This window comes from Phyllobates terribilis, unplaced genomic scaffold (genome assembly GCF_046119375.1).
Source record: "Phyllobates terribilis strain yellow unplaced genomic scaffold, ASM4611937v1 Scaffold_636__1_contigs__length_917067, whole genome shotgun sequence".
In the NCBI taxonomy this organism is placed as follows: Eukaryota; Metazoa; Chordata; class Amphibia; order Anura; family Dendrobatidae; genus Phyllobates; species Phyllobates terribilis.
The window spans coordinates 669,526-689,490 of NW_027363396.1; the positions used below are offsets into that span (position 1 = coordinate 669,526).

Here is a 19,965-nt window from a genome sequence, read left to right on the forward strand (position 1 = left end):
AGCATGGCCCCCTAGGATCGACGCCATTGGGCCGGGGAAGATCGAAAGCCCGAAGTGTGAAGTGCCCCAGGAGTGGTGACCCTGGGGTGCCTTAACTCACTGGGATTGGGAACCCCACTTGAGTTTATGGCACATTTGCACTAGCACTTCAATATTTCTTTCTTCACACACACCCTTATTCCGGGCCTTCTGGCCTTAGGATGGGGAATTTTTCAATTCCCGGTCGAAGGTCCGGGCAGTATTATACTGTGAAACCTTCACTATTTATTTAATTTTTTTTGTCACTGTGTGTCCACTTTTTCACGTGTGTCCACGTTCTTACTAGGATTTTGTCGGGATGCGGTTCCCTTACGGGTTCCTCTCTTGGCAGGTCTAGGGGGGGAGTGTGTGGCCATCAGGTTCCGCTCCCCCCTGAACCCCCCTGACTCTCCTCTTTCGGGAGGAGAGCATTGTTGTCTCCCCTCTTCCGGGAGGGGAGCACAGTCTTTGGCTCCCAGTGCCTTGCTCGGGTGAGAACTCGGGCAGGTATTGGGGGTAAGATTGGGTCGCCTCTGGCTCCGGCTGGAGGTGGCTATTTGTCCCTGTTCCTCGCTGTGGCCTTCTGGCTCGGAGGGACGGGGAATGGTTTGGGGGACCCTTCTCCTTTTGGAGAGGGTTTCAAGAAGACCAGCATCCTAGTGCACTTTTTTTGTGGCACTTGTCACTTTTTTAAGCGCACTCGGGTTTTGTACACGAATTCGGGCTTTCGATAAAAAAAAAAAAAATCTGTTCTTATCAGTTTAATATCTGATACGTCCCCTATCTGGGGACCATATATTAAATGGATTTTTAGAACAGGGAGATGGAAAAAGAGCTTGCTCTGTCCACTCCACGCATTGACCTGGTATTGCAGTATCTCCAGGACCGGTGCACCCCTTCTTTAATGCAGTTTCTAAAATCAGAAAGAATTGAATTCAATGTTTTTTGTTCATTTTGCTTGTTTGTCGGATTTTGGGATGGACTCTTTGGCTTTGCTTTTCTTCTCCTCATTGGATTTTTCATGTTCAAAGTTGCAGAAGCCAGATTACAAGCTCATTTTGGTTCAACTTCAGCAACTGTGCATTGCATTGCCATGTAATGTGATGCAATGCTATCTTTCTAGCTCTCCCTTTTTACTTCCTTTTGGATAAACAGACATATTAGGCAAGCATTTTGGAGCTTTCACCTAAATAACTACAGGTGGTGAGATAAGCTGCACAATATAATTGACCTTTCAGTATATTGTTGCACACACACCATCTATTTAGCAAATGCCCTTGTTATCAACAGCAGCCTTTTAAACTCACCTGAGCTAACAGGTATGTGCGCTGGTTACTCTGCTGCGCTTAAAATTTCTTTTTTGGTTTGCTACAATGCCTTTTCTGAAACGTTGTCTCCTTCTGCTGGAACACTGACTTCTTTCATTTAATGCCTGCAGACTATAAAAGAGAACCCAACCCAAAAAGTTTGGTTGATTAGTCTGTGGCATTCTGTTAAACTGTTGCTTATGGCGGTCTCTGTGAGCTTCTCAGCGACATTCAGCCAGCCAGGTATCCTGCCTGCAGTAGATGGAATGTGGCAATGGAACGCTGGCTGCGCGTGTCATAATAGGCTCTGAGCCTTTATATACCTGTGCACAGCAGCAGCCACCTTCAGTCTGCTGCTGGACAGCCAGCAGCAGCAGCAGCAGGAGAGGCATGTAATCAGGAGCCCTCCTGCTAAGGGTAGACAGCTGCTCGTTCCACCCCACCCCCCGCCTTAATTGGTTCTCCTCCCTTCCAACGGTGTTGAGGCGGGTGGGAACAGCAGGGGGTGAAGGTGCTGTGTTTAAAGAGGTGGAGTTATGCAGATCTAAAACGCGTGGATTGCAGCAGCAGCAAGCCGAAAAGTGCAGGCATGTAAGGGATCTAGAGGTTGACAACATGTCTTCTTAACAGGAGTCCAGGAGCTCATCTCCACAAATGGACTTTTCAGGATCCTTGGGTGGCTCCGTAGTTTGAAACCAATTCTGGTTATCGCTTCTCGGCCTTTTGGCTAAGATCAAGTGTAGTATCTGTTCTTATCAGTTTAATATCTGATACGTCCCCTATCTGGGGACCATATATTAAATGGATTTTTAGAACAGGGAGATGGAAAAAGAGCTTGCTCTGTCCACTCCACGCATTGACCTGGTATTGCAGTATCTCCAGGACCGGTGCACCCCTTCTTTAATGCAGTTTCTAAAATCAGAAAGAATTGAATTCAATGTTTTTTGTTCATTTTGCTTGTTTGTCGGATTTTGGGATGGACTCTTTGGCTTTGCTTTTCTTCTCCTCATTGGATTTTTCATGTTCAAAGTTGCAGAAGCCAGATTACAAGCTCATTTTGGTTCAACTTCAGCAACTGTGCATTGCATTGCCATGTAATGTGATGCAATGCTATCTTTCTAGCTCTCCCTTTTTACTTCCTTTTGGATAAACAGACATATTAGGCAAGCATTTTGGAGCTTTCACCTAAATAACTACAGGTGGTGAGATAAGCTGCACAATATAATTGACCTTTCAGTATATTGTTGCACACACACCATCTATTTAGCAAATGCCCTTGTTATCAACAGCAGCCTTTTAAACTCACCTGAGCTAACAGGTATGTGCGCTGGTTACTCTGCTGCGCTTAAAATTTCTTTTTTGGTTTGCTACAATGCCTTTTCTGAAACGTTGTCTCCTTCTGCTGGAACACTGACTTCTTTCATTTAATGCCTGCAGACTATAAAAGAGAACCCAACCCAAAAAGTTTGGTTGATTAGTCTGTGGCATTCTGTTAAACTGTTGCTTATGGCGGTCTCTGTGAGCTTCTCAGCGACATTCAGCCAGCCAGGTATCCTGCCTGCAGTAGATGGAATGTGGCAATGGAACGCTGGCTGCGCGTGTCATAATAGGCTCTGAGCCTTTATATACCTGTGCACAGCAGCAGCCACCTTCAGTCTGCTGCTGGACAGCCAGCAGCAGCAGCAGCAGGAGAGGTATGTAATCAGGAGCCCTCCTGCTAAGGGTAGACAGCTGCTCGTTCCACCCCACCCCCCGCCTTAATTGGTTCTCCTCCCTTCCAACGGTGTTGAGGCGGGTGGGAACAGCAGGGGGTGAAGGTGCTGTGTTTAAAGAGGTGGAGTTATGCAGATCTAAAACGCGTGGATTGCAGCAGCAGCAAGCCGAAAAGTGCAGGCATGTAAGGGATCTAGAGGTTGACAACATGTCTTCTTAACGGGAGTCCAGGAGCTCATCTCCACAAATGGACTTTTCAGGATCCTTGGGTGGCTCCGTAGTTTGAAACCAATTCTGGTTATCGCTTCTCGGCCTTTTGGCTAAGATCAAGTGTAGTATCTTTCGAAAAGGCGGTTTTGGATGTTGGCCGCCCTAGTAGATTGATACATTATGCACACTGGGGTTTAGGCACTTGTTAGTACGCCAGTTGGCTAATATAGTCATCTAGTGGAAAGCATGGCCCCCTAGGATCGACGCCATTGGGCCGGGGAAGATCGAAAGCCCGAAGTGTGAAGTGCCCCAGGAGTGGTGACCCTGGGGTGCCTTAACTCACTGGGATTGGGAACCCCACTTGAGTTTATGGCACATTTGCACTAGCACTTCAATATTTCTTTCTTCACACACACCCTTATTCCGGGCCTTCTGGCCTTAGGATGGGGAATTTTTCAATTCCCGGTCGAAGGTCCGGGCAGTATTATACTGTGAAACCTTCACTATTTATTTAATTTTTTTTGTCACTGTGTGTCCACTTTTTCACGTGTGTCCACGTTCTTACTAGGATTTTGTCGGGATGCGGTTCCCTTACGGGTTCCTCTCTTGGCAGGTCTAGGGGGGGAGTGTGTGGCCATCAGGTTCCGCTCCCCCCTGAACCCCCCTGACTCTCCTCTTTCGGGAGGAGAGCATTGTTGTCTCCCCTCTTCCGGGAGGGGAGCACAGTCTTTGGCTCCCAGTGCCTTGCTCGGGTGAGAACTCGGGCAGGTATTGGGGGTAAGATTGGGTCGCCTCTGGCTCCGGCTGGAGGTGGCTATTTGTCCCTGTTCCTCGCTGTGGCCTTCTGGCTCGGAGGGACGGGGAATGGTTTGGGGGACCCTTCTCCTTTTGGAGAGGGTTTCAAGAAGACCAGCATCCTAGTGCACTTTTTTTGTGGCACTTGTCACTTTTTTAAGCGCACTCGGGTTTTGTACACGAATTCGGGCTTTCGATAAAAAAAAAAAAAATCTGTTCTTATCAGTTTAATATCTGATACGTCCCCTATCTGGGGACCATATATTAAATGGATTTTTAGAACAGGGAGATGGAAAAAGAGCTTGCTCTGTCCACTCCACGCATTGACCTGGTATTGCAGTATCTCCAGGACCGGTGCACCCCTTCTTTAATGCAGCTTCTAAAATCAGAAAGAATTGAATTCAATGTTTTTTGTTCATTTTGCTTGTTTGTCGGATTTTGGGATGGACTCTTTGGCTTTGCTTTTCTTCTCCTCATTGGATTTTTCATGTTCAAAGTTGCAGAAGCCAGATTACAAGCTCATTTTGGTTCAACTTCAGCAACTGTGCATTGCATTGCCATGTAATGTGATGCAATGCTATCTTTCTAGCTCTCCCTTTTTACTTCCTTTTGGATAAACAGACATATTAGGCAAGCATTTTGGAGCTTTCACCTAAATAACTACAGGTGGTGAGATAAGCTGCACAATATAATTGACCTTTCAGTATATTGTTGCACACACACCATCTATTTAGCAAATGCCCTTGTTATCAACAGCAGCCTTTTAAACTCACCTGAGCTAACAGGTATGTGCGCTGGTTACTCTGCTGCGCTTAAAATTTCTTTTTTGGTTTACTACAATGCCTTTTCTGAAACGTTGTCTCCTTCTGCTGGAACACTGACTTCTTTCATTTAATGCCTGCAGACTATAAAAGAGAACCCAACCCAAAAAGTTTGGTTGATTAGTCTGTGGCATTCTGTTAAACTGTTGCTTATGGCGGTCTCTGTGAGCTTCTCAGCGACATTCAGCCAGCCAGGTATCCTGCCTGCAGTAGATGGAATGTGGCAATGGAACGCTGGCTGCGCGTGTCATAATAGGCTCTGAGCCTTTATATACCTGTGCACAGCAGCAGCCACCTTCAGTCTGCTGCTGGACAGCCAGCAGCAGCAGCAGCAGGAGAGGTATGTAATCAGGAGCCCTCCTGCTAAGGGTAGACAGCTGCTCGTTCCACCCCACCCCCCGCCTTAATTGGTTCTCCTCCCTTCCAACGGTGTTGAGGCGGGTGGGAACAGCAGGGGGTGAAGGTGCTGTGTTTAAAGAGGTGGAGTTATGCAGATCTAAAACGCGTGGATTGCAGCAGCAGCAAGCCGAAAAGTGCAGGCATGTAAGGGATCTAGAGGTTGACAACATGTCTTCTTAACGGGAGTCCAGGAGCTCATCTCCACAAATGGACTTTTCAGGATCCTTGGGTGGCTCCGTAGTTTGAAACCAATTCTGGTTATCGCTTCTCGGCCTTTTGGCTAAGATCAAGTGTAGTATCTGTTCTTATCAGTTTAATATCTGATACGTCCCCTATCTGGGGACCATATATTAAATGGATTTTTAGAACAGGGAGATGGAAAAAGAGCTTGCTCTGTCCACTCCACGCATTGACCTGGTATTGCAGTATCTCCAGGACCGGTGCACCCCTTCTTTAATGCAGTTTCTAAAATCAGAAAGAATTGAATTCAATGTTTTTTGTTCATTTTGCTTGTTTGTCGGATTTTGGGATGGACTCTTTGGCTTTGCTTTTCTTCTCCTCATTGGATTTTTCATGTTCAAAGTTGCAGAAGCCAGATTACAAGCTCATTTTGGTTCAACTTCAGCAACTGTGCATTGCATTGCCATGTAATGTGATGCAATGCTATCTTTCTAGCTCTCCCTTTTTACTTCCTTTTGGATAAACAGACATATTAGGCAAGCATTTTGGAGCTTTCACCTAAATAACTACAGGTGGTGAGATAAGCTGCACAATATAATTGACCTTTCAGTATATTGTTGCACACACACCATCTATTTAGCAAATGCCCTTGTTATCAACAGCAGCCTTTTAAACTCACCTGAGCTAACAGGTATGTGCGCTGGTTACTCTGCTGCGCTTAAAATTTCTTTTTTGGTTTGCTACAATGCCTTTTCTGAAACGTTGTCTCCTTCTGCTGGAACACTGACTTCTTTCATTTAATGCCTGCAGACTATAAAAGAGAACCCAACCCAAAAAGTTTGGTTGATTAGTCTGTGGCATTCTGTTAAACTGTTGCTTATGGCGGTCTCTGTGAGCTTCTCAGCGACATTCAGCCAGCCAGGTATCCTGCCTGCAGTAGATGGAATGTGGCAATGGAACGCTGGCTGCGCGTGTCATAATAGGCTCTGAGCCTTTATATACCTGTGCACAGCAGCAGCCACCTTCAGTCTGCTGCTGGACAGCCAGCAGCAGCAGCAGCAGGAGAGGTATGTAATCAGGAGCCCTCCTGCTAAGGGTAGACAGCTGCTCGTTCCACCCCACCCCCCGCCTTAATTGGTTCTCCTCCCTTCCAACGGTGTTGAGGCGGGTGGGAACAGCAGGGGGTGAAGGTGCTGTGTTTAAAGAGGTGGAGTTATGCAGATCTAAAACGCGTGGATTGCAGCAGCAGCAAGCCGAAAAGTGCAGGCATGTAAGGGATCTAGAGGTTGACAACATGTCTTCTTAACGGGAGTCCAGGAGCTCATCTCCACAAATGGACTTTTCAGGATCCTTGGGTGGCTCCGTAGTTTGAAACCAATTCTGGTTATCGCTTCTCGGCCTTTTGGCTAAGATCAAGTGTAGTATCTGTTCTTATCAGTTTAATATCTGATACGTCCCCTATCTGGGGACCATATATTAAATGGATTTTTAGAACAGGGAGATGGAAAAAGAGCTTGCTTTGTCCACTCCACGCATTGACCTGGTATTGCAGTATCTCCAGGACCGGTGCACCCCTTCTTTAATGCAGTTTCTAAAATCAGAAAGAATTGAATTCAATGTTTTTTGTTCATTTTGCTTGTTTGTCGGATTTTGGGATGGACTCTTTGGCTTTGCTTTTCTTCTCCTCATTGGATTTTTCATGTTCAAAGTTGCAGAAGCCAGATTACAAGCTCATTTTGGTTCAACTTCAGCAACTGTGCATTGCATTGCCATGTAATGTGATGCAATGCTATCTTTCTAGCTCTCCCTTTTTACTTCCTTTTGGATAAACAGACATATTAGGCAAGCATTTTGGAGCTTTCACCTAAATAACTACAGGTGGTGAGATAAGCTGCACAATATAATTGACCTTTCAGTATATTGTTGCACACACACCATCTATTTAGCAAATGCCCTTGTTATCAACAGCAGCCTTTTAAACTCACCTGAGCTAACAGGTATGTGCGCTGGTTACTCTGCTGCGCTTAAAATTTCTTTTTTGGTTTGCTACAATGCCTTTTCTGAAACGTTGTCTCCTTCTGCTGGAACACTGACTTCTTTCATTTAATGCCTGCAGACTATAAAAGAGAACCCAACCCAAAAAGTTTGGTTGATTAGTCTGTGGCATTCTGTTAAACTGTTGCTTATGGCGGTCTCTGTGAGCTTCTCAGCGACATTCAGCCAGCCAGGTATCCTGCCTGCAGTAGATGGAATGTGGCAATGGAACGCTGGCTGCGCGTGTCATAATAGGCTCTGAGCCTTTATATACCTGTGCACAGCAGCAGCCACCTTCAGTCTGCTGCTGGACAGCCAGCAGCAGCAGCAGCAGCAGGAGAGGTTTGTAATCAGGAGCCCTCCTGCTAAGGGTAGACAGCTGCTCGTTCCACCCCACCCCCCGCCTTAATTGGTTCTCCTCCCTTCCAACGGTGTTGAGGCGGGTGGGAACAGCAGGGGGTGAAGGTGCTGTGTTTAAAGAGGTGGAGTTATGCAGATCTAAAACGCGTGGATTGCAGCAGCAGCAAGCCGAAAAGTGCAGGCATGTAAGGGATCTAGAGGTTGACAACATGTCTTCTTAACGGGAGTCCAGGAGCTCATCTCCACAAATGGACTTTTCAGGATCCTTGGGTGGCTCCGTAGTTTGAAACCAATTCTGGTTATCGCTTCTCGGCCTTTTGGCTCAGATCTGTAATGGGTCTAGTCATTTGGCTGTCTGTGCGTTAACTCTTTGCCCTGTGGCATCGCCATTTTATGGCTTAAGCCACTTGCTGCTATAAGGAGTTGGCCAGTAGACACGACTAGCGATAATGGGACGCATTCGATACGCTGGGCCCGGTGAGGCTCGAGTGAAGTTTGGAATCCAGATTGATGTGGAAGAAGGCAAAGAAGGAATCTTTACCCTCAGCTTCGTGGTGAAGGAGATTTTGTTTGGACTCCTTGAAGTGAAGAAGGAAGAAATCTTGTGCCTCCAGCAATTCAAAAGCAAGTATAATCTTGTATTTACTTCTATGGCTGTTTGCAACAATTTCTATGATTGTTTGAAAAAGAATCTGGACAATCAATATTTGGATGGGCTGACTTTTGTCATCTTGTATTGCTCCAAAGAGGTACCTCTGACTGTTTTCATGTACAACCCACATGTGGACTTGGCTTTGATTTATGCCTTTCTAAATAGGCACTGCTATATTACCAAGGTGGCAGTAAAAGTCATGAATGAGGAGGAACTATGGACCGGTAAATATCGTTTCATGGTCAAGTTCCGGGAAAGTCCTGATGAACCAGGGGGTATACATTATCCTCCATCAAATTTTTCCATTGGGAGTGAGCGGGGTTACCTGTTCTTCCCCAATGCGCCCAGGTTTTGTCGTCATTGTAGGAGGTATGGCCATACTCAGGAAGCATGCGACATCAGACAGATTATTTGCAGGAAGTGCAATGAGGTGGGTCATTCTTCCAATAATTGCAAAAATGAAATAGTCTGTAACCTCTGTGGAGAGAAGGGGCATGCCTTCAGAGACTGTATATTCCATCCTGGTTCATATGCGGGGGCAGCGGGAAGGGGAAGGAGAAGAAATGAATCTCCTGCACCCACAGCTACAACTCCGACTGCTCCAACTCCGACTGCTCCGATATCTACTCTGGCTTTCCTGGATGAGGAGGAGGCTCGGGTTGCTTTTCCAGAACTGGTTCGTGTGAATGTAAGAGGAAATATGGAGCTGGCACCTGAGCCACCGGTGCAGAGGGCCGCGTCTGTGGCTTCAGATGTCAGTGAGTCTGAGACGATAACTGATGATCGTATAGGCATGGAAGTGGCCCCGGTGGAGGATCTGGAGGCTGAAATTCCAGACATGATGGTTACATTGCAGGGGGAAGAGGAGTCTGATCTGACCAGAACACCGCATGTGGCCTGGAGCGATGTCGTTTCTGACCTTGAGGAGGAGGGAGGTCAGGGGGACTTTGACCCCCAGCGGCGGGATTATAGTTCAGATGAAGATGGAGGCGCTTCAGTGAAGAAAAAGAAGAAAACTGAACCATCCTTTTCCCCTTTAAGTGATTGCAGTGTGAGTCCAGCCCGGGTGTACCCTACTGCATCCGATCCCCAAGATGTGTCTTTTTTGGGGGAAGGCACAAACTACGATATCTGCACGTCCAGCGTCCTACCCCCAGAAGGGTTAGGATGATGTACAGGTGGGCATGTTGTCGTGACCTGCCACATCAAATTAATAGATGGGTGCCCAAGTTGCTCTCAGCATCTTGTCGCTAAATGTTCGGCTGATTAAATCTGAGTCGAGAAAAGTGGCAATTTTGGACTACTTGAGCAACTTGGATGCGGACGTATACTGTGTCCAGGAGTGTGGGATCTCCGATCCCTTAAGTGAAAATGCATGGCCTTTAGGTCAAAGTGTGTGGTCTGGTTCTGTATGTAATAAAAATTGTGGGGTAGGTGTTTTGGTGAAGGGTTATAGTGTTAAGATAGAAAGTTACATGGTGGTGGAGGCGGGGAGGTGTGTAATATGTGAGTTAAATTGTAGGGGGTGGAGGGTTAGGGTGGTAAATATGTATGCACCAATAGATAAAGGGGAGAGGCTGGAAATTTTCGAGAAATTATGTTTTTTTTTATCTGGCAAAATGCCAATAATTTTTGTTGGAGATTTCAATTGTGTGACGGAGGGGGATAAGATGGATGTTACAGGTAAAAGACTCAAGAGTCTTGTGGCGGATTTTTCCTTACAGGATGCTGCGGAAGTTTTTTTAGGTAATCCACCTCCTGCGACCTATAAGGCCGACAGGGGAGGCATAGAGTCTAGAATAGACCGTATCTTCTTTTCTTCACAAAATGTTATTTGTAGGAATTTCCAGCAGGAAGATGTTCCCTTCTCTGACCATGTGTGTTTGAGGGCACGTCTAGAAGGTAAGATTTCCTTTGTATATGGTGGTGGCGTGTGGAAACTTAATGTGCGTTTGCTGGAAGATAATAGGATCATGTGTGATTTTAGGCGAATGTATGTTAGGTGGAGGGATAAAAAAAGTGATTTCAGGAATGTGCTTGAGTGGTGGGACTGGATGAAGAGTGAGATTGGTTTTTTCTTTAGAAAAAGGGGCAGGAGGAAAGCAGCAATGAATAGAGTAAAATTTAATGATTTAAGCTCTAGACTGGAGTGGCTGAGGAAGTTAAGGATGATTGGAGTGGATGTGGATGTTTTGATGTGTCAAGTGAAAGAAGAGATTAAGAAATATATTGAGGGTAAAGGGAAAGAAATTATTTACCGTTCTAAGATTGAACATTTGGAGAAAAATGAGAAATGCACAAGGTTTTTTTTCAAAAAAGTTTTTGGGAAGAAAGTAGATATGGATGAGGTGGTGAATGGTGATGGGGTGTGTGTGAGTGGGAAGGATGTGATGCAGGAGGTGGTGTTGTTTTATAAGGAGTTGTATGGGGAAAAATGGGTTGATGATAGGATGTTGACTGACGCTTTGGGGTGTTTAGAAGGTTGTTTGGGTGAGGATGAACGTGAAATATTGGATGATGTAATTGTGTTGGATGAAGTTAAAAAAGTGGTGATGTCTGCGAGTAAGAATAAAACACCTGGGAAGGATGGACTGCCCGTGGAGTTATATGTTAAGGAATGGGACACGATGGGAAATGACTTATTGGAGGTGTGCCAGTATATGTTCACGGAGAATATGTTGAGTGAATCTATGAGAGATGGGGTGGTGGTTTTGGTTCATAAGAAAGGTGATAAAAAGGATTTGGGGAATTGGAGGCCAATCACCCTTTTGAATGCAGACTATAAGGTGTTTAGTAAATTGTTGGCTAGCCGGATGCGGGAAGTGATTGGCGGTGTGGTGGATGAAGATCAAGTGTGTGCAGTGCCTGGGAGAAGTATGACTGAAAATTTGGTGTTGTTGCGTGATGTGATTGGGGATTGTATGAGTCGTAAGCAGAAATGTTTGTTGTTTTCGGTTGATTTTGAAAAAGCTTTTGACCGTGTGTCACATAGCTTTATGTTTAAGGTTTTGTCTAAGATGGGTTATTCCAGGAATTTTGTAAACTGTGTTAGGAGTTTGTATTGTAATGTTTCAAGTGAATTTTTGGTGAATGGGTGGTTGAGTGAGAAAGTGAGAATTAAATCAGGAGTGCGTCAGGGGTGCCCTATGTCCCCTTTTTTGTTTATTAGTGTGATTGAAGTGTTGATGTGTATGGTTAGGAAGGATAAGGTTATGAGAGGTGTGATGATTCCTGGGAGTAATGGAAAGGATGTGAGAATTCTAGGTTACATGGATGATGTAGTGATTGTGAGTGGGAATATGGCTGCGATGAGTAGGGCAAGGTTGATATTAAGTTTGTTTTGTAGTGTCTCAGCTTTTAAGGTCAATGGACTAAGAGTTCCTTTAAATGTTTTGGTGAGAGGAATGTATGGATGAATGGTGTGAGGTGTGAGGATGGTGCAATAAAGGTGCTTGGGATTAAGTTTAATGATGATTTGAAAGGAAATGAGAGTTGGGAAGATTGTGGGGTGAGAGTGGTGCGCAAGTTGAATTTTTGGCGAATGAGAGAATTAACTCTGACTGGGAAAGTTCTGATTATTAAGGCGGTTATTTTGCCTATTTTGTTGTTTGTTGCGAATGTATATCCTGCTGCTTTTAAGAAAATTAGGAAAACTGAGAAATTCATCTTTAATTTTCTTTGGGGAAGTCGCATGGAGAAATTGAAACGGGAATATGTCTATAAGTTATGTGTAAATGGTGGTTTGGATTTTCCAAATATTGATTTCTTTTTAGGGATTAGTTACGTGAAAATGGTGGTGGTGGTTCTAGGGAAAAGTAATAAGTGTGCTTATATGATGAAGTATTCGGCTGGATGGATGCTTTATGGCTTAAAGTGGGTCAAAAGGGATGCTAGAGTGCCTGTTGCTTTTAAGTGTCCTGTATGGTATGGTTGTGTTGAGAAATTTGTAAGGAAGTATGATTTGTTGTCCGTTAACATGAGTGATTTTAGGCAAAAGAAGAAAGTCATTAGGATGGTGCGTGAGCGTGAGGTGGTATGTAATATCAATGGGTTGAGAGGGGAGGAAGTAACCGAGATGTGGAGAAAATTAAGTATAGATGGTGTGACTAACAGACAGAGAGATATCGCTTGGATGATATTGCATGACATTTTGCCTGTTAGAGATGTGCAAAAGAAGAGGGATTTAGTTAAATCTGAGGTATGCCCGAGGGATGGATGTGGTTTGAGAGAGCATGTTAGACATATGGTATGGGATTGTGATTTTGCATATGATGTATGGAAGGGTATAGGGGGACTTTGCAAGGAATTGGTGGGTGTAAAGTATGTTAATTGAAAACTTGCTATGTTTGGGATGGGTGCATGTAGTAGAATTAAGGATAGGATTTTATGGTTGTTGGTGGTGTGTGTAATTGAAAGTTTGTGGGATGCGAGGAATTTGTTAGTTTTTAAAAGGAAGAAAATGTCATTTAATGAATGTTTGAGATTGATTCTGTCACGTATGTATGTAATATACCTCTGGGATCAGGAACGTGGAAGTATTATAGATGCTGAAGGGATCTGGAAGTTTAAAAAGTGGAGGTTTTTGGTAAAGTTTAATTAGTAGTGTATAATGTACCTGATGATAAGGTTTGGTTTTATTTTTGATTATATACCAAGTGTGATGAAAGGCTAAGTGTCAATGAAAGGCTTTTGTAAGTCAATTTGATTGAGCTTATGCTCCGGCCTATCTGATTTGGTTAAAAAGAAAAAAAAAAAAAAAAAAAAAATCTGTTCTTATCAGTTTAATATCTGATACGTCCCCTATCTGGGGACCATATATTAAATGGATTTTTAGAACAGGGAGATGGAAAAAGAGCTTGCTCTGTCCACTCCACGCATTGACCTGGTATTGCAGTATCTCCAGGACCGGTGCACCCCTTCTTTAATGCAGTTTCTAAAATCAGAAAGAATTGAATTCAATGTTTTTTGTTCATTTTGCTTGTTTGTCGGATTTTGGGATGGACTCTTTGGCTTTGCTTTTCTTCTCCTCATTGGATTTTTCATGTTCAAAGTTGCAGAAGCCAGATTACAAGCTCATTTTGGTTCAACTTCAGCAACTGTGCATTGCATTGCCATGTAATGTGATGCAATGCTATCTTTCTAGCTCTCCCTTTTTACTTCCTTTTGGATAAACAGACATATTAGGCAAGCATTTTGGAGCTTTCACCTAAATAACTACAGGTGGTGAGATAAGCTGCACAATATAATTGACCTTTCAGTATATTGTTGCACACACACCATCTATTTAGCAAATGCCCTTGTTATCAACAGCAGCCTTTTAAACTCACCTGAGCTAACAGGTATGTGCGCTGGTTACTCTGCTGCGCTTAAAATTTCTTTTTTGGTTTGCTACAATGCCTTTTCTGAAACGTTGTCTCCTTCTGCTGGAACACTGACTTCTTTCATTTAATGCCTGCAGACTATAAAAGAGAACCCAACCCAAAAAGTTTGGTTGATTAGTGTGTGGCATTCTGTTAAACTGTTGCTTATGGCGGTCTCTGTGAGCTTCTCAGCGACATTCAGCCAGCCAGGTATCCTGCCTGCAGTAGATGGAATGTGGCAATGGAACGCTGGCTGCGCGTGTCATAATAGGCTCTGAGCCTTTATATACCTGTGCACAGCAGCAGCCACCTTCAGTCTGCTGCTGGACAGCCAGCAGCAGCAGCAGCAGGAGAGGTATGTAATCAGGAGCCCTCCTGCTAAGGGTAGACAGCTGCTCGTTCCACCCCACCCCCCGCCTTAATTGGTTCTCCTCCCTTCCAACGGTGTTGAGGCGGGTGGGAACAGCAGGGGGTGAAGGTGCTGTGTTTAAAGAGGTGGAGTTATGCAGATCTAAAACGCGTGGATTGCAGCAGCAGCAAGCCGAAAAGTGCAGGCATGTAAGGGATCTAGAGGTTGACAACATGTCTTCTTAACGGGAGTCCAGGAGCTCATCTCCACAAATGGACTTTTCAGGATCCTTGGGTGGCTCCGTAGTTTGAAACCAATTCTGGTTATCGCTTCTCGGCCTTTTGGCTAAGATCAAGTGTAGTATCTTTCGAAAAGGCAGTTTTGGATGTTGGCCGCCCTAGTAGATTGATACATTATGCACACTGGGGTTTAGGCGCTTGTTAGTACGCCAGGTGGCTAATATAGTCATCTGGTGGAAAGCATGGCCCCCCAGGATCGACGCCATTGGGCCGGGGAAGATCGAAAGCCCGAAGTGTGAAGTGCCCCAGGAGTGGTGACCCTGGGGTGCCTTAACTCACTGGGATTGGGAACCCCACTTGAGTTTATGGCACATTTGCACAAGCACTTCAAATTTTCTTTCTTCGCACACACCCTTATTCCGGGCCTTCTGGCCTTAGGATGGGGAATTTTTCAATTCCCGGTCGAAGGTCCGGGCAGTATTATACTGTGAAACCTTCACTATTTATTTAATTTCTTTGTCACTGTGTGTCCACTTATTCACGTGTGTCACGTCCTACTAGGATTTTGTCGGGATGCGGTTCCCTTACGGGTTCCTCTCTTGGCAGGTCTAGGGGGGGAGTGTGTGGCCATCAGGTTCCGCTCCCCCCTGAACCCCCCTGGCTCTCCTCTTTTGGGAGGAGAGCGTTGTTGGTTCCCCTCTTCCGGTAGGGGAGCACAGTCTTTGGCTCCCAGTGCCTTGCTCGGGTGAGAACTCGGGCAGGTGCTGGGGGTAAGATTGGGTCGCCTCTGGCTTCGGCTGGAGTTGGCTTTTTGTCCCTGTTCCTCGCTGTGGCCTTTTGGCTCGGAGGGACGGGGAATGGTTTGGGGGACCCTTCTCCTTTTGGAGAGGGTTTCAAGAAGACCAGCATCCTAGTGCACTTTTTTTGTGGCACTTGTCACTTTTTTAAGCTCACTCGGGTTTTGTACACGAATTCGGGCTTTCGATAAAAAAAAAAAAAAAAATCTGTTCTTATCAGTTTAATATCTGATACGTCCCCTATCTGGGGACCATATATTAAATGGATTTTTAGAACAGGGAGATGGAAAAAGAGCTTGCTCTGTCCACTCCACGCATTGACCTGGTATTGCAGTATCTCCAGGACCGGTGCACCCCTTCTTTAATGCAGTTTCTAAAATCAGAAAGAATTGAATTCAATGTTTTTTGTTCATTTTGCTTGTTTGTCGGATTTTGGGATGGACTCTTTGGCTTTGCTTTTCTTCTCCTCATTGGATTTTTCATGTTCAAAGTTGCAGAAGCCAGATTACAAGCTCATTTTGGTTCAACTTCAGCAACTGTGCATTGCATTGCCATGTAATGTGATGCAATGCTATCTTTCTAGCTCTCCCTTTTTACTTCCTTTTGGATAAACAGACATATTAGGCAAGCATTTTGGAGCTTTCACCTAAATAACTACAGGTGGTGAGATAAGCTGCACAATATAATTGACCTTTCAGTATATTGTTGCACACACACCATCTATTTAGCAAATGCCCTTGTTATCAACAGCAGCCTTTTAAACTCACCTGAGCTAACAGGTATGTGCGCTGGTTACTCTGCTGCGCTTAAAATTTCTTTTTTGGTTTGCTACAATGCCTTTTCTGAAACGTTGTCTCCTTCTGCTGGAACACTGACTTCTTTCATTTAATGCCTGCAGACTATAAAAGAGAACCCAACCCAAAAAGTTTGGTTGATTAGTCTGTGGCATTCTGTTAAACTGTTGCTTATGGCGGTCTCTGTGAGCTTCTCAGCGACATTCAGCCAGCCAGGTATCCTGCCTGCAGTAGATGGAATGTGGCAATGGAACGCTGGCTGCGCGTGTCATAATAGGCTCTGAGCCTTTATATACCTGTGCACAGCAGCAGCCACCTTCAGTCTGCTGCTGGACAGCCAGCAGCAGCAGCAGCAGGAGAGGTATGTAATCAGGAGCCCTCCTGCTAAGGGTAGACAGCTGCTCGTTCCACCCCACCCCCCGCCTTAATTGGTTCTCCTCCCTTCCAACGGTGTTGAGGCGGGTGGGAACAGCAGGGGGTGAAGGTGCTGTGTTTAAAGAGGTGGAGTTATGCAGATCTAAAACGCGTGGATTGCAGCAGCAGCAAGCCGAAAAGTGCAGGCATGTAAGGGATCTAGAGGTTGACAACATGTCTTCTTAACGGGAGTCCAGGAGCTCATCTCCACAAATGGACTTTTCAGGATCCTTGGGTGGCTCCGTAGTTTGAAACCAATTCTGGTTATCGCTTCTCGGCCTTTTGGCTAAGATCAAGTGTAGTATCTGTTCTTATCAGTTTAATATCTGATACGTCCCCTATCTGGGGACCATATATTAAATGGATTTTTAGAACAGGGAGATGGAAAAAGAGCTTGCTCTGTCCACTCCACGCATTGACCTGGTATTGCATTATCTCCAGGACCGGTGCACCCCTTCTTTAATGCAGTTTCTAAAATCAGAAAGAATTGAATTCAATGTTTTTTGTTCATTTTGCTTGTTTGTCGGATTTTGGGATGGACTCTTTGGCTTTGCTTTTCTTCTCCTCATTGGATTTTTCATGTTCAAAGTTGCAGAAGCCAGATTACAAGCTCATTTTGGTTCAACTTCAGCAACTGTGCATTGCATTGCCATGTAATGTGATGCAATGCTATCTTTCTAGCTCTCCCTTTTTACTTCTTTTTGGATAAACAGACATATTAGGCAAGCATTTTGGAGCTTTCACCTAAATAACTACAGGTGGTGAGATAAGCTGCACAATATAATTGACCTTTCAGTATATTGTTGCACACACACCATCTATTTAGCAAATGCCCTTGTTATCAACAGCAGCCTTTTAAACTCACCTGAGCTAACAGGTATGTGCGCTGGTTACTCTGCTGCGCTTAAAATTTCTTTTTTGGTTTGCTACAATGCCTTTTCTGAAACGTTGTCTCCTTCTGCTGGAACACTGACTTCTTTCATTTAATGCCTGCAGACTATAAAAGAGAACCCAACCCAAAAAGTTTGGTTGATTAGTCTGTGGCATTCTGTTAAACTGTTGCTTATGGCGGTCTCTGTGAGCTTCTCAGCGACATTCAGCCAGCCAGGTATCCTGCCTGCAGTAGATGGAATGTGGCAATGGAACGCTGGCTGCGCGTGTCATAATAGGCTCTGAGCCTTTATATACCTGTGCACAGCAGCAGCCACCTTCAGTCTGCTGCTGGACAGCCAGCAGCAGCAGCAGCAGGAGAGGTATGTAATCAGGAGCCCTCCTGCTAAGGGTAGACAGCTGCTCGTTCCACCCCACCCCCCGCCTTAATTGGTTCTCCTCCCTTCCAACGGTGTTGAGGCGGGTGGGAACAGCAGGGGGTGAAGGTGCTGTGTTTAAAGAGGTGGAGTTATGCAGATCTAAAATGCGTGGATTGCAGCAGCAGCAAGCCGAAAAGTGCAGGCATGTAAGGGATCTAGAGGTTGACAACATGTCTTCTTAACGGGAGTCCAGGAGCTCATCTCCACAAATGGACTTTTCAGGATCCTTGGGTGGCTCCGTAGTTTGAAACCAATTCTGGTTATCGCTTCTCGGCCTTTTGGCTAAGATCAAGTGTAGTATCTGTTCTTATCAGTTTAATATCTGATACGTCCCCTATCTGGGGACCATATATTAAATGGATTTTTAGAACAGGGAGATGGAAAAAGAGCTTGCTCTGTCCACTCCACGCATTGACCTGGTATTGCAGTATCTCCAGGACCGGTGCACCCCTTCTTTAATGCAGTTTCTAAAATCAGAAAGAATTGAATTCAATGTTTTTTGTTCATTTTGCTTGTTTGTCGGATTTTGGGATGGACTCTTTGGCTTTGCTTTTCTTCTCCTCATTGGATTTTTCATGTTCAAAGTTGCAGAAGCCAGATTACAAGCTCATTTTGGTTCAACTTCAGCAACTGTGCATTGCATTGCCATGTAATGTGATGCAATGCTATCTTTCTAGCTCTCCCTTTTTACTTCCTTTTGGATAAACAGACATATTAGGCAAGCATTTTGGAGCTTTCACCTAAATAACTACAGGTGGTGAGATAAGCTGCACAATATAATTGACCTTTCAGTATATTGTTGCACACACACCATCTATTTAGCAAATGCCCTTGTTATCAACAGCAGCCTTTTAAACTCACCTGAGCTAACAGGTATGTGCGCTGGTTACTCTGCTGCGCTTAAAATTTCTTTTTTGGTTTGCTACAATGCCTTTTCTGAAACGTTGTCTCCTTCTGCTGGAACACTGACTTCTTTCATTTAATGCCTGCAGACTATAAAAGAGAACCCAACCCAAAAAGTTTGGTTGATTAGTCTGTGGCATTCTGATAAACTGTTGCTTATGGCGGTCTCTGTGAGCTTCTCAGCGACATTCAGCCAGCCAGGTATCCTGCCTGCAGTAGATGGAATGTGGCAATGGAACGCTGGCTGCGCGTGTCATAATAGGCTCTGAGCCTTTATATACCTGTGCACAGCAGCAGCCACCTTCAGTCTGCTGCTGGACAGCCAGCAGCAGCAGCAGCAGGAGAGGTATGTAATCAGGAGCCCTCCTGCTAAGGGTAGACAGCTGCTCGTTCCACCCCACCCCCCGCCTTAATTGGTTCTCCTCCCTTCCAACGGTGTTGAGGCGGGTGGGAACAGCAGGGGGTGAAGTTGCTGTGTTTAAAGAGGTGGAGTTATGCAGATCTAAAATGCGTGGATTGCAGCAGCAGCAAGCCGAAAAGTGCAGGCATGTAAGGGATCTAGAGGTTGACAACATGTCTTCTTAACGGGAGTCCAGGAGCTCATCTCCACAAATGGACTTTTCAGGATCCTTGGGTGGCTCCGTAGTTTGAAACCAATTCTGGTTATCGCTTCTCGGCCTTTTGGCTAAGATCAAGTGTAGTATCTGTTCTTATCAGTTTAATATCTGATACGTCCCCTATCTGGGGACCATATATTAAATGGATTTTTAGAACAGGGAGATGGAAAAAGAGCTTGCTCTGTCCACTCCACGCATTGACCTGGTATTGCATTATCTCCAGGACCGGTGCACCCCTTCTTTAATGCAGTTTCTAAAATCAGAAAGAATTGAATTCAATGTTTTTTGTTCATTTTGCTTGTTTGTCGGATTTTGGGATGGACTCTTTGGCTTTGCTTTTCTTCTCCTCATTGGATTTTTCATGTTCAAAGTTGCAGAAGCCAGATTACAAGCTCATTTTGGTTCAACTTCAGCAACTGTGCATTGCATTGCCATGTAATGTGATGCAATGCTATCTTTCTAGCTCTCCCTTTTTACTTCCTTTTGGATAAACAGACATATTAGGCAAGCATTTTGGAGCTTTCACCTAAATAACTACAGGTGGTGAGATAAGCTGCACAATATAATTGACCTTTCAGTATATTGTTGCACACACACCATCTATTTAGCAAATGCCCTTGTTATCAACAGCAGCCTTTTAAACTCACCTGAGCTAACAGGTATGTGCGCTGGTTACTCTGCTGCGCTTAAAAT

General features: G+C 44.9%; 10 non-coding genes and 2 pseudogenes across 10 annotated transcripts; all 12 read left to right on the forward strand.

Annotated features, from left to right (window-relative positions):
* The first annotated feature begins 731 nt into the window (after positions 1 to 731).
* LOC141234563 (U2 spliceosomal RNA) lies at positions 732 to 917 on the forward strand. Its single transcript, XR_012300530.1, has one exon. It is a non-coding gene; the product is annotated as a U2 spliceosomal RNA (small nuclear RNA).
* Positions 918 to 2,032: 1,115 nt separating this feature from the next.
* On the forward strand, positions 2,033 to 2,223 carry LOC141234347 (U2 spliceosomal RNA). Its single transcript, XR_012300328.1, has one exon. It is a non-coding gene; the product is annotated as a U2 spliceosomal RNA (small nuclear RNA).
* A 1,115-nt stretch (positions 2,224 to 3,338) lies between these two features.
* On the forward strand, positions 3,339 to 3,430 carry LOC141234655 (U2 spliceosomal RNA; annotated as a pseudogene).
* Positions 3,431 to 4,222: 792 nt separating this feature from the next.
* Positions 4,223 to 4,408, forward strand: LOC141234564 (U2 spliceosomal RNA). The gene has a single exon (XR_012300531.1). It is a non-coding gene; the product is annotated as a U2 spliceosomal RNA (small nuclear RNA).
* A 1,115-nt stretch (positions 4,409 to 5,523) lies between these two features.
* Positions 5,524 to 5,714, forward strand: LOC141234348 (U2 spliceosomal RNA). Its single transcript, XR_012300329.1, has one exon. It is a non-coding gene; the product is annotated as a U2 spliceosomal RNA (small nuclear RNA).
* A 1,115-nt stretch (positions 5,715 to 6,829) lies between these two features.
* LOC141234441 (U2 spliceosomal RNA) lies at positions 6,830 to 7,020 on the forward strand. The gene has a single exon (XR_012300420.1). It is a non-coding gene; the product is annotated as a U2 spliceosomal RNA (small nuclear RNA).
* A 6,194-nt stretch (positions 7,021 to 13,214) lies between these two features.
* On the forward strand, positions 13,215 to 13,408 carry LOC141234577 (U2 spliceosomal RNA). Its single transcript, XR_012300540.1, has one exon. It is a non-coding gene; the product is annotated as a U2 spliceosomal RNA (small nuclear RNA).
* A 1,115-nt stretch (positions 13,409 to 14,523) lies between these two features.
* LOC141234645 (U2 spliceosomal RNA) lies at positions 14,524 to 14,615 on the forward strand (annotated as a pseudogene).
* Positions 14,616 to 15,409: 794 nt separating this feature from the next.
* Positions 15,410 to 15,593, forward strand: LOC141234591 (U2 spliceosomal RNA). Its single transcript, XR_012300550.1, has one exon. It is a non-coding gene; the product is annotated as a U2 spliceosomal RNA (small nuclear RNA).
* A 1,115-nt stretch (positions 15,594 to 16,708) lies between these two features.
* LOC141234260 (U2 spliceosomal RNA) lies at positions 16,709 to 16,899 on the forward strand. The gene has a single exon (XR_012300243.1). It is a non-coding gene; the product is annotated as a U2 spliceosomal RNA (small nuclear RNA).
* Positions 16,900 to 18,014: 1,115 nt separating this feature from the next.
* LOC141234349 (U2 spliceosomal RNA) lies at positions 18,015 to 18,205 on the forward strand. The gene has a single exon (XR_012300330.1). It is a non-coding gene; the product is annotated as a U2 spliceosomal RNA (small nuclear RNA).
* A 1,115-nt stretch (positions 18,206 to 19,320) lies between these two features.
* On the forward strand, positions 19,321 to 19,511 carry LOC141234272 (U2 spliceosomal RNA). Its single transcript, XR_012300255.1, has one exon. It is a non-coding gene; the product is annotated as a U2 spliceosomal RNA (small nuclear RNA).
* Positions 19,512 to 19,965: the final 454 nt, after the last annotated feature.